Raw genomic sequence first — 13,973 nt, 5'->3', positions numbered from 1 at the left:
CAAAGGAGAGCCCTTTGTTACAACTAGACAATTATTCTCCAATGGTGAGATTTTCAAGCTGTTACAAAAGCAGACCAAGGAAATTTTGGACGTCAAGAAAGTGATCAATACTTCAGGAGTATCTTTTTCCATGATCACTGATCCTCTATGGAAGTTAGTTTGTCAATTTTTCCAAGATAGGTTTATGCTTGCCAAAGTCCAAAGAGCTCTTCATAGCTTCCAGGATGGTGTTAAAAGGAGTGGCTATTGATTGGAGTACTTATCCACTTACAAATATGGACCAGCATTTTGTCAAAGCTATGTCACAAATGTCACCTATGGTTCCTACCTGTATGCTTTCTTTACATACTTAGGCCTAAAGAAGGGTGTGCTACCACCTCCTCCATCTGATCCAGTTTCTCCCACTCCACCTTCAAAAGAGTCAGAACCTATTGACAGAGAGGATCTTTATTCCCCTCCTCCAGTGGTCAGAACCTATTGACAGAGAGGATCTTGATTCCCCTCCTCCACTAGTCATTCATTGAAAGTGCTTGAAGCATGTGGCAAATAAAACTCCTTCAGTCCTTCCTTCAGTCACAATTCCTGCTACATCTGGTAGTGACCTCCCTACCTACCTCACATGTAACAATTTTTTCAAGGCACATAGAGAGGGTTCCTTGGACATATCAGTCCCTTCACTGAACAATTTAGTGTCGGGAGATGCCATTCCATTCCTTTGTAAAGACATCCAGAGTTCGATTGAACTTTCAGTGCAGCTTGTGCTCAATAGCTGTATGCTTCTTTTTATGAAGAACTGATGTAGTCCAAAGACCAATTGCATAAGGCAACCTCAGAGTTAGCCTCTGCTAAAGACACACTTATAGATCTGTTTAAGCAGATGGAGTAGCAAACCCAAATGATTGAGGCCCAAAGAGAAGAGATATCTTCTTTGAAGATTCAGTTAACAGAAGCTCCACCTTTTTTTATAGTCTCAAAGGAGAAAGAGAGGATGTCCAAAGAAGCTCAAGAGTTTCGGACTCTTTTAGATGCAAAACTCTCAGCCTTACAGACTGCTCATGACACAGTGGAATCACAAGCTTCCCAAATCAAGTAGTTGCAAGACTAGTTGACGTAGTCACGGTCTGTTCCAAGCCCCAATGTTCCTATGATTCCTTCTATCTCTAAGCAGGACTTGGCAATTCTCCAGAGACAGGCCACATTGTGTCCATTGTTCCAAGATAAAGTGGAAAGATTGCAGTCCAAGATAGATTTGTTATGGTCAATATTTGAGCACTTCTAGGAGTATGTTCCTTCGAACCATTCTTTCTTTGTCCACTATCAGTTTTGTAGAAGTTGGCCTTCTACATGAAGCTTTCAACGATGGATCTTCCTCTTCCAAAGGATGGTTGGAGTGGGGCTTGGTCTCTTGAGTTGCTGGACAGAAGTGGTCCGTATGGTGTTTGAAGATTCTGTGACGATGGATACCATGTTGCTGTCCTACATGTATCTACGAGGTGATCTGTTGATTCCAGATGAAGTAGATATGGCCTGGTATGTGGGGGATGTGGTTTTACAAGCTGTCTTGTATGTCAACTATTTAGAGTTATGGATAGATGACATGTTTCAGTGTTATTCTTCAAAAGTGGCTACTTTCCCTGATAATTCCTAGCACTCAATGATTGATTATGTGGTCCTGAATCAATGTCAGAATACAGTTTCTACCTATGTGTAGAGCACTAACCAACTGAGGGTGGATCTCTTAGCTTACCTTTCCAAAAACCATCCATTTGATTCAACATTTTTTTATGCCTACCAGAGAAGATATGTCTTAGGTCCCTCTGTTCCTAGCCTATTGTACTATCAACAAATGGCTATGATACCTATCTTTCCCTTAATCAAACCAATTTAGTAGCAATATTACCTCTTCTTTTCCAACCTCAATCGTTTCCTCAAATTCCTATATTCACCTATTATTCTTTATTAAATATAGAGTATTTTTCCCTTCTCCACCATGCCCTTCTACATCTATCCATATACCTTCTACTTTTCATGTTTATCAATTAACACCTTTCCTAACTAATTCCCTTAAATTTTTAGCCACTCATTCTTTAACTTATTCAGGCTCCTTTTATGATTTTTCCTACCTCTCTCTTCATCCTCTTTTACTTATTCCACTTCCATCTCCTGCTACTTCTATTTCTCAACCCCCTCAGTTGGTTAGTGAATATGAAGGGTTTGATCAATAGATTCCCAAAAGAAGAGGATGGAGCTCAATTGATTCTCTTACAAGACCCAAGATTAACTGGCCAATAATTCTAGGGGATTGGACAGCTGCCAGTCAAGAAAACTAGAATTACCTTCATTTTGCTCACCAATATTCACAATCTCTAGATTGGCAGCTCATTTTGCTTGGTATCTAGCATACATGCATAGGCATTCCCATAACGACGATCAAAAGGCCATTCCAAAGCTTTGTATGAATGTCAATGTGAACATTGATTCCCAACAGTTGGATTACCTGTATTTTCATGCCCTATGACTACCTAGCAAATACCTTGTTTTGCTAGAAAGGATGTACTGCGTGCAGTTCTTTCAAAGTCCTCCAAAGACATTTGTAGATGAATCCTTCTCCATGGATCATTTTTGAAACCACCAAGCCTTCAAAAGGGATCACCTTCATTGATTCCTTTGCAATGTATTTTGGATGATTCTTAATGATATATATCTCTCTTTTTGGAGGTGTCATTCAGATGGTTGTGTTAGTGTTTGTGCGTGTTGTAATAATTGTATATGATGAGTTCGTGCTGATTGAGAATAATTTGTTCAAGAGCTCTTTTCAAGCTATTGATGGTGGATGGAAAGCCTATGGTGGAAAGCTGAAGAAAAACCTCTTATATCCTTTACAAATTTGTTATGATTTTTAAAGGATTAATCAAATGAGTTAACGAATAACGCAGTTTTCCTTTAGTAGTAATTTTCTATCAAATATAGATAATAAGTTGGGGTCGTGGTTTGGAGAGATTATTGAAGATCCTACGGAAGGAAAAATTCAGCTATTTAGTGAACTTATATTCTTCTTTTCCTTAGGTTGCGAGGACACTTCCTTTCTAAGTGTGGGGATATGTTGAGAGTGGAAAAAGACTGAATTTTTGACTGATTTTTGTTGTTTTTGAGGTCTAAATGATTGATTTTTGATGGATTTAGAGTGATGTATGGTTGTTAGTGGAAGTATTTGAGAGTGTTTTGGATCGTATTGATTATGTTTTGGAAGTTCATGATGATTCTCAGTGGAGATATGAAGCTCTATGATGTTCTGATAGGTTCTAATTGGTTTTGTATAGCTTTTGTTTTGTTATGATTTTCTTCTATATGAAGCATGGATTGATGATTGATGAAGATTGAGATCTTTTGGAAGCCTATTGAATAGTTTTTTATAGTTTATAATGGTTTTATGGTTCTGATGACCTTCTGTAGAGCCTTTGTCTCTGCTCTCTCTCTGTACTATAACTATATTGTAACTGCTCTGGTATTGTACTGTAACTGTTCTGTAGACCTTCTATAAGTGTTCTGTAGAATGTATGTGTGACTTTAGGAAAATTTTATATTTTTTCAAAAGGATGAATCTAAGTTCAAAAGAGCTAAAACAAATGGAAGAAGCAGATGTTGAAGATTGAAGAGAAGACTGAAGTGACAGTGACAGTAGTGAGCTGTGAAAAGACACTATAGTGGCTCTGGTGCCTCTTCATATCAGACATACCTCTTGGGAGGTGCATCCACAACCTAATAAGGATTATTCAAAGTTATTATGAGAGTATTTTAGTGAGGAGATGATGTACTATTGAGAGAGAGAGAGAAAGAGCTAGAGATAGCCAAATCTATCAAAACAGTGTAACTATATATGAGAGAGTGAGAGAGAGAACTATGAAGACATTGAAGATGAATACTATGTGATTGATTTCCATTCAAAATATGGTGAATTATTTTGTGTTATTTGTTCTATTGATGGATTCTATGAAGATGTTGAAGATTATGGTTGATTCTATCAAATCCGTGAAGATATCTACTATGATACTACATGAAGATTTGCTGTTTTCTTTGTTTTGGTCATCAAAAGAATGAAATAAAAGCTTGTTGATGTTACAAGATAGATTTTCTTGCAGTAGAATCCCCTTTTCCTTGGTGTTACTCTTGGGGCTCCAGCAATCTAATGTAATTAGAAGTGGTAACAAAGGTGGGGTCAGGACATGAAGAGAATTGGTTAGTAATTGGATTAGAGTATCATAGAAGTTTTATGACGTGAAGACGAGGGCATCTTCATATGTAGTACAATGAGGATTATAGATTACAGGAAAGTCATAACAGCTATGGAAAGTGGAGTCAAAATCCACTCCCCCTCTTCCAGGGTAAGGTATAAAGGTTGGGTTGTTCCACTCGAAGGGTTGAGTGTTGCAAAAGGCCATCCAAGTGTCTAGGCTGGTGTTGTAGATCCTTCTTCTCCATGTAGGCACAGACTGTGGTACTTCAAAAACTTTATTTTTCCAAAATTTAGCATCTTCTGTGGCCCATAATGTGGTGTTCTGCTCTCTCTCCTCCAACCATATTTTTCCAAGCCTACTTTTGATGTTAATCACCTCCTCCACCACCTTGATAGGTAACACTCTACGCAGGGTGGTGGGGAATTGGAAGCTAAGGTCAAAGGGGTTCCTAGCCATTTCTTTTCTCTCCCAAATTATGAGGTCAGCGTGAAAGCTTGATGGGGTGTTGTCCACACATGGTGAGATAGGTGCTCAGGGTGCCCTCACTCCCCTGGCATTCCATTCTCTCCTTGTCTCCTCCACCATGTGCTTTCTTCTTTCTCTTAGTGCCACCTTCCTTTTTGCAGAGATGTTTGCACGTTATTGCTCTTCAGGCCCTGACAAAGGAGGCGGTGGGAAAATCTCGTCTTCATGTGGTCCCATTTCAAATTTCACATCCAACTCCCTTTCCCAGCTTAGCTCTTGCTGATCCTCTTCCAGGAACCCAAGTGCGTCTACTTCCTGTGATGTTAGTCCTGCCAATAGGAGATAATGGCATTGTTCTTCCAAGCTTGGGCCAACTCCACTAGGTTGTGGTGGCATCTGTAGTCTAGTCTTCAGTGCCCTACGAGCCATTTCTAGTTTCTTAATCATTGCCTCAATGGACTCTCCCTCCTTTGTCTGGGTGACGTCCAATAGGGTTTCTAGAAAGGCACGTTGTTGGGTGTGGAAGCTCACTTGGGCGGCCTCCGCTCTGCTTTCGGTAAGTATATTTTCTTTTTTGGCTTGAGCAAGGCGATGTGCCAAAGCTTTGACCCTTTTTTCATTTTGATTGGCCCATTCCTCAGCCCTGTTGTTCATGTCTTTGAGGCTTTCCCCTTTCCTCTAGGCTAGCACTGTCAGCCTTTGTTCTTGGTCTTCCATTTCTGCCCTTAGCTGTTGTTGCTCTTCCTATGCCACGGTAGCCTCTTGGGTTAGTCTCTCCATCTCTGTTTTACACATGTGAGCTCTTTCCTCCCTCAGCTCCTCTAGCTCTTTTGTGGCTTTAGTGAGTTTCTCCATTTGAGCTTGCAAACCTTCGTAGAGTGCCACAATCTCTTCATTATGCTACCGTAGGCATTGTGTGGCCTCAATTTCTCCATTCAAGCACACCTGCCATTCAGTTTCTATCTCTTCCTTAGCTTCTAGCTATTCTTTCAGCTCATTGACTTTCCTTTGGGCCATGGCCATTTGGCTTGTTCTCTCCAGTTGGAATGCTGCCATGGCCTCCTTTTTAGCTTCAAGCTATACTATCGTAGTTCTCTTCTCCTCCTTGGCTCTCTCTAGGTGAGAGAGGAACTCTTTGACATACTCATCGTATTCTTAGGGCTGTCAAGATTGTGGGAGAGAAGGAAGGAGTCTCACTTGTAGCTTTCTTGCTTGCACAATGGGGGAATACACACAAGGGTGGAGGCTGAAAACAGTTTTCCTCTTCTTCGTTGTGGAAGCCAAAAAAGAACTCTAGTACAAAGAAATAGAAGAACCCTAGATATGGGTCTCAAACCAAACTCAACTAACTAAGGTGGCATACTAACTGAGCCACGAACTAGAGTAGATAAGGATAGCTATCATGTAGCTATTATTCAGGGGCGGTGTACCAACCGCATCTGCAACTGACAAGTCGGTGACATAAATACACAACGGTCACCCTGGCGTATCACGAGTGGAGCTCGATATCTCAACACTCCCCCTCGAGCTCAATCCCAATTCCTGCACACCAAGCAGGTCTCTGAACTTGCGCAGCTTCTCTGCGCCCAATGCCTTCGTGAATATGTCAGCTACATGATCCTCTGTGCTGACATAAACTAGATCAATAAGACCTAGTAAAACCCTCTCTCGCACATAGTGATAATGCACCTCAATGTGCTTTGTTCTAGCATGATAGACTGGGTTATTTGCCAAGTGTATACTACTCATGTTGTCACAATAAATGACAACTGGCCCATCTGTAGACTGATGCATATCATAAAGTAGCTTATGCAACCAAGCTACCTCACATGCAGCCATTGCTGCACCCCTGTACTCGACCTCTGTGCTCGACAAGGCAACTGTAGGCTGTTTCTTGCTACTCCAAGTGACTGCAGCACTCCCAAAAGAGAACACATATCCACTGGTAGATCGTCTATCAGAAATACTACCAGCCCAATCAGCATCAGTGTATCCATGCAACTGTATCTGAACCCCAATCTCATAAAATAGTCCATACTGCAATGTGGACTTCACATACCTGAGTATGCGTCTAGCCGCATCCAAATGTGGTTTCCTTGGAGCCTGCATAAACTGACTTACCAATCCAATAGCATAGCTCAAATCTGGCCTGGTAATAGTCATATAAATCAAACTTCCTACTATGCGTCTGTACATAGTAGGGTCTTCTAGAAGCTCACCTGCATCTGTGCTCAGCTTCACATTCTGCTCCAAAGGAACTGAAATAGGCTTACATCCTGTCATCCCATATTTGGACAGCATGTCCAATCCATACTGCCTCTGCAAGAGCTGTATCCCACTTGGTGATCTAATCACCTCAATGCCCAAGAAATAACGCAGCTCTCCCAAATCCTTCATCTCAAACTTCTGCTTCAATAGCATTTTCACATGAAGGATATCTTCATCACTGTCACCTGTCATAATCAAATCATCAACATAAATGACAAGTAGCATAATACCTTTCTCTGTTTTTCTCACATAAAGTGAGAAATCTGCCTTGGAAATCTGAAAGCCAATAGTGACAAGATACTGTCCTATCTTGTCAGACCATACTCTAGGTGCTTGCTTCAAGCCATACAAGGCTTTCTTCAACCTGCAAACAAACTCAGGATGAACAACATGCACATAACCTGGTGCCTGCTCCATATAGACCTCTTCTTGCAAATCACCATGCAAGAAGGCATTCTTTACATCCATCTGATGTAAAGACAATCCCTTTGATGCAGCCATAGCAATGACTGCTCTTACGGTTGCCATCCTTGCAACCGGACTGAATGTTTCTTCATAGTCAATGCCATATGTTTGTGCATACCCCTTGACTACTAATCTTGCCTTGTATCTGTTCACAGAACCATCTGCATTGTGCTTCACCTTATAAACCCACTTACAGCTAATTGCATTCTTACCTTTAGGCAAAGGTACCAATTCCCATGTAGCATTTGCTTCCAAGGCATCCATTTCTTCATCCATGGCTTTCTCCCATTTTTCTTTTCCCATGGCTTGCTCAAAAGAAGTGGGTTCTGGTTCTTGTATCACTTTAACTATATATGCATAGTGAATGGTTGTAAATCCATCATATTTCAGCCTATCCATAGGATACCTAGCTCTCGTAGACCTGCGCAAAGTAGGTTCACTCCCAGGTGCTCTCAAAACATCCCTGATCTTCCTTACTCCAGGTGTAACAATAGAAGGAATACCCAACTCATCATCAATGCTCTGTTTTGAGCCACTAGATTCACCATCCACATAAGAGTGACCTGCATTCACATCAAACATGGGCTGATCAACCTTCTCTTTTCCTTTTCGTGATACCTACATACCACTATCTGCATTGCTTTGAGAAGATTCTCCTGATCTCAATCTGCATGTCCATGGCAAAGAATGTGAACCACTGCTGGAGGACGCTCCAGGTCCACTAATATTTTGTGACTGCTGCTGTGAATTTTGTGCAACATTACCATTTTGTGCATCTACATCATCAATCACATTTACTGGTTTATACCAGCTACTCATCTCATCAAAAAAAACATCTCTGCTCACTGTAAACTTACGAGTAGAAGGGTTATAGCATCTATACCCTTTTTGCTGCAGAGAGTAACCAATAAAGATGCACTTCTCAGCTTTTGGTTCCAACTTGGATCTCAACTCATCTGGCACATGTACATAGGCAATGCAACCAATAATTTTCAAATGAGAAATATCTAGTTTCCTACCAGTATACCTCTCCTCTGGAGTCATTCCATGTATTGCTGCAGTGGGAGTCCTGTTCATTATGTAGACTGCTGTAGCAACTGCTTCAGCCCAATAAAAATCTGGCAAGTCTTTTTCATTGAGCATGGCACGAGATACCTCTCTAATATGCATGTTTTTCCTTTCTGCAATTCCATTTTGTTGTGGGGTATGACTGCATGAATATTGCTGCTTTATGCCATGCTCCTGCAGGAACCTTGCAAACTCATTTGAGAGGTACTCTCCCCCTCCATCTGACCTTAGGCATTTTATTTGCAGGCCTGTTTCTTTTTCAACCATAGCTTTAAGGGTTTTGAAATGCCCAAAAACTTCACTTTTCTTTTTCATAAAATACACCCAAACTTTTCTGCTATAGTCATCAATAAAACTGACAAAATAATGACAGCCTCCAAGAGATACAACTTTAGTTGTCCACACATCAGAGTGGATTAATTCCAATGGCTTCTCACTCTCTTGAACATGTCTAGGAAATAGTTTCCTTGCCTATTTTCCAAACTGACAGGCTTCACATACCTTATGCATTTCTGCAACCTTGAATTTCGGCAAACCTGCAACAATATTTTGGGCCTGCATTGATTTGAGTCGCTGTACATTAACATGACCAATGCGTTTATGCCAGATATCAATATCTGCAACTACACCGGTCCCATGTGCAAACATTGCTGCACTCAATTCAGACATGTCTGCATCCAATGTAAACATTCTGCCCTTCTTCTTTCCTTTTGCTATCAAGCAACCTTTATTTTTCATATCCTCAACAAAGCATCCATGAGGATTAAATCTAACCTGCAAGCCCTGCTCAACCATTTGACCAACAGAAACCAGATTCTTGGTGATATTCGGGACATGAAATACATCGGACAGGTATTTCTTTTTTCCATCCTACATAGACAAAGGAATTTTTCCAATCTGCACAATAGGATGTGCAGTATCATCACCAGTCTCCACAAATCCTGGTTTTTCCATTTTTCTTGCATCCTCCATCCATTCTGCATGACCTGTCATGTGGTTTGATGCACCTGAGTCAACATACCATATATCATTGCTTTCTTCTGCACTTGTCACAGAATTGTTCATGTGCTGCACCATAAACAAGTGCTCATTTCTGTCATCACCCTGTCTACTAGAAGATGCATAATTCCCTTGTTGCAGTTTTCCATTCATGATGTCATTCTGCTTTTTATAGCAGTCTTTAGCCATATGACCCATTTTATCACAGTACTAGCATTCAACATTATTGTTTGCATTTTGGCCTCTTTGCCATCCACCATGACCTCTTTGGCTCCCCCTGCCTCTAGAGTTACCACGTCCTCCTCCATAGGACTGGTTTTCTTGAGTTTGCTGCATATTTTGATTTCTACCACGGCCTCCATATCGGCCTCCTCTACCTTTGCCTCTACCTCTTCCAGCATTTGAGTAGAAGATAGCTTCTTTTGAAGTTCCTCCTGAAGAAGATGCACCACCATTTCTCTGTTCCTCAGAAATTAGAAGAGCAATCAACTCCTCAAAATCAGGAAATCACCATATAGACCTCTTCTTGCAAATCACCATGCAAGAAGGCATTCTTTACATCCATCTGATGTAAAGACCATCCCTTTGATGCAGCCATAGCAATGACTGCTCTTACAGTTGCCATCCTTGCAACTGGACTGAATGTTTCTTCATAGTCAATGCCGTATGTTTGTGCATACCCCTTGACTACTAATCTTGCCTTGTATCTGTTCACAGAACCATCTGCATTGTGCTTCACCTTATAAACCCACTTACAGCCAATTGCATTCTTACCTTTAGGCAAAGGTACTAACTCCCATGTAGCATTTGCTTCCAAGGCATCCATTTCTTCATCCATGGCTTTCTCCCATTTTTCTTTTCCCATGGCTTGCTCAAAAGTTGTGGGTTCTGGTTCCTGTATCACTTTGACCATATATGCATAGTGAATGGTTGTAAATCCATCATATTTCAGCCTATCCATAGGATACCTAGCTCTGGTAGACCTGCGCAAAGTAGGTTCACTCCCAGGTGCTCTCAAAACATCCCTGGTCTTCCTTACTCCAGGTGTAACAATAGAAGGGATACCCAACTCATCATCAATGCTCTGTTCTGAGCCACTGGATTCACCATCCACATAAGAGTGACCTGCATTCACATCAAACATGGGCTGATCAACCTTCTCTCTTCCTTTTCGTGATACCTGCATACCACTATCTGCATTGCTTTGAGAAGATTCTCTTGATCTCAATTTGCCTGTCCATGGCGAAGGATGTGAACCACTGCTAGAGGACGCTCCAGGTCCACTAATATTTTGTGACTGCTGCTGTGAATTCTGTGCAGCATTACCATTTTGTGCATCTACATCATCAATCACATTTACTGGTTTATACCAGCTACTCATCTCATCAAAAACAACATCTCTGCTCACTGTAAACTTACGAGTAGAAGGGTTATAGCATCTATACCCTTTTTGCTGCAGAGAGTAACCAATAAAGATGCACTTCTCAGCTTTTGGATCCAACTTGGATCTCAGCTCATCTGGCACATGTACATAGGCAATGCAACCAAAAATTTTCAAATGAGAAATATCTGGTTTCCTACCAGTATACCTCTCCTCTGGAGTCATTCCATGTATTGCTGCAGTGGGAGTCCTGTTCATTATGTAGACTACTGTAGCAACTGCTTCAGCCCAATAAAAATCTGGCAAGTCTTTTTCATTGAGCATGGCACGAGATACCTCTCCAATATGCATGTTTTTCCTTTCTGCAATTCCATTTTGTTGTGGGGTATAACTGCATGAATATTGCTGCTTTATGCCATGCTCCTGCAAGAACTTTGCAAACTCATTTGAGAGGTACTCTCCCCCTCCATCTGACCTTAGGCATTTTATTTGCAGACCTGTTTCTTTTTCAGCCATAGCTTTAAGGGTTTTGAAATGCCCAAAAACTTCACTTTTCTTTTTCATAAAATACACCCAAACTTTTCTGCTATAGTCATCAATAAAAGTGACAAAATAATGACAGCCTCCAAGAGATGCAGCTTTAGTAGTCCACACATCAGAGTGGATTAATTCCAATGGCTTCTCACTCTCTTGAACATGTCTAGGAAATGGTTTCCTTGCCTGTTTTCCAAACTGACAGGCTTCACATACCTTATGCATTTCTGCAACCTTGAATTTTGGCAATCCTGCAACAATATTTTGGGCCTGCATTGATTTAAGTCGCTGTACATTAACATGACCAATGCGTTTATGCCAGATATCAATATCTGCAACTACACCAGTCCCATGTGCAAACATTGCTGCACTCAATTCAGACATGTCTGCATCCAATGTAAACATTCTGCCCTTCTTCTTTCCTTTTGCTATCAAGCGACCTTTATTTTTCATATCCTCAACAAAGCATCCATGAGGATTAAATCTGACCTGCAAGCCCTGTTCAACCATTTGACCAACAGAAACTAGATTCTTGGTGATATTCGGGACATGAAATACATCAGACAGGTATTTCTTTTTCCCATCCTGCATAGACAAAGGAATTTTTCCAATCTGCACAATAGGATGTACAGTATCATCACCAGTCTCCACAAATCCTGGTTTTTCCATTTTCCTTGCATCCTCCATCCATTCTGCATGACCTGTCATGTGGTTTGATGCACCTGAGTCAACATACCATACATCATTGCTTTCTTTTGCACTTGTCACAGAATTGTTCATGTGCTGCACCATAAACAAGTGCATTTCTGTCATGACCCTGTCTACTAGAAGATGCATAATTTCCTTGTTGCAGTTTTCCATCATGATGTCATTCTGCTTTTTATAGCAGTCTTTAGCCATATGACCCATTTTACCACAGTAGTAGCATTCAACATTACTGTTTGCATTTTGGCCTCTTTGCCCTCCACCACGACCTCTTTGGCTCCCCCTGCCTCTAGAGTTACCACGTCCTCCTCCATAGGACTAGTTTTCTTGAGTTTGCTGCATATTCTGATTTCTACCACGGCCTCCAAATTGGCCTCCTCTACCTCTGCCTCTACCTCTTCCAGCATTTGAGTAGAAGACAGTTTCTTTTGAAGTTCCTCCTGAAGAAGATGCACCACCATTTCTCTGCTCCTCAGAAATTAGAAGAGCAATCAACTCCTCAAAATCAGGAAATCTTTCACGAACTGAAATGGATGTCCGAAACTGTGCATAATCCTTTCCTAGACCATTCAAGGTCACAGAAACTAAATCATCATCTTCCACTGGCGACCCAATGGAAGCAAGTGCATCTGCAATCTTCTTCACCTTCATGTGGTAGTCATTGATGCTCATATTTTCTCTTTGCACATTGTGCAACTCTTGCTTGAGCTGCATTTTCCTGGCTTGCGTATTTGTACTATACATCTTTGACAGAGTATCCCATGCCTCCTTTGGCGTACTTGCATCCTGAATATGCACAATCATAGAGTCTAAAATGCTGATAGATAGCCAGTACATAACTTTCCTGGCTCTCTCATGCCATGCTTTGAATGCCTGCATTTGCTGTTGATTGGGAACATCAGGAAGAACTGGTTCTTCTTCATTTCCTACAACAAATTCCCAATATCCTTTTCCCATAAGGAAATTCGTCATTCTAAACTTCCATGCTTGGAAGTTGTTCTTGTCAAGCTTTTCAGTTACAATCTGTGAAAGAGAATCAGACGCCATTACAGAACACTGCGAAAAATTCTGTCACTGCAAAAACTCGGCTTCACCCTCACAAGGGCAAATCTGCAAAACTGGCAAAAGTGGTATTTGACCACACAGTCACTTCCTAGTGACGATTTTGCATAAACAGGAACCAAGGATGATTCTGAAACTCCCAATATCTTTGCGCACAAGCATACGATGCAATTTCTACAGTAACTTTTCACCGACTTGTAGAACAGTGGCTGAACAGCATAAAACTGAGCCTTTTCTTGAGTGCGTGCAGAAAACTTTCGCCTCCAAAACAGGCCCCGAAATGGCCTCAAATAAAAAAAACAAGGTCGCCATGGGCTAAAGCCCTTTCCCGCAGCATATACTGCCCTCTTGCTTCACCGCGAAGGGCGTCTCAACCTGAGACAATGCACTCCTGCAATTTTCGGCTGTGCTACCTGCAGAGATCTGCTCCCAAAACAAAAAGTGAAAGCAACACTGCTCCTCTTACTAGAACACCGCGAGCTTGGCTTGCTTTCTTGAGCTCCTTACCACGAACAAGGCTCTGATACCATGTCAAGATTGTGGGAGAGAAGGAAGGAGTCTCACTTGTAGCTTTCTTTCTTGCACAATGGGGGAATACACACAAGGGTGGAGGCTGAAAATAGTTTTCCTCTTCTTCGTTGTGGAAGCCAAAAAAGAACTCTAGTACAAAGAAATAGAAGAACCCTAGATATGGGTCTCAAACCAAACTCAACTAACTAAGGTGGCATACTAACTGAGCCATGAACTAGAGTAGATAAGGATAGCTATCATGTAGCTATTATTCAGGGGCG

Source organism: Lygodium microphyllum, chromosome 14 (assembly GCF_053477565.2).
Source record: "Lygodium microphyllum isolate KBCC chromosome 14, Lygodium_microphyllum_v1.1.10, whole genome shotgun sequence".
Lineage (NCBI taxonomy): Eukaryota > Viridiplantae > Streptophyta > Polypodiopsida > Schizaeales > Lygodiaceae > Lygodium > Lygodium microphyllum.
This window is presented reverse-complemented; position numbering follows the sequence as displayed.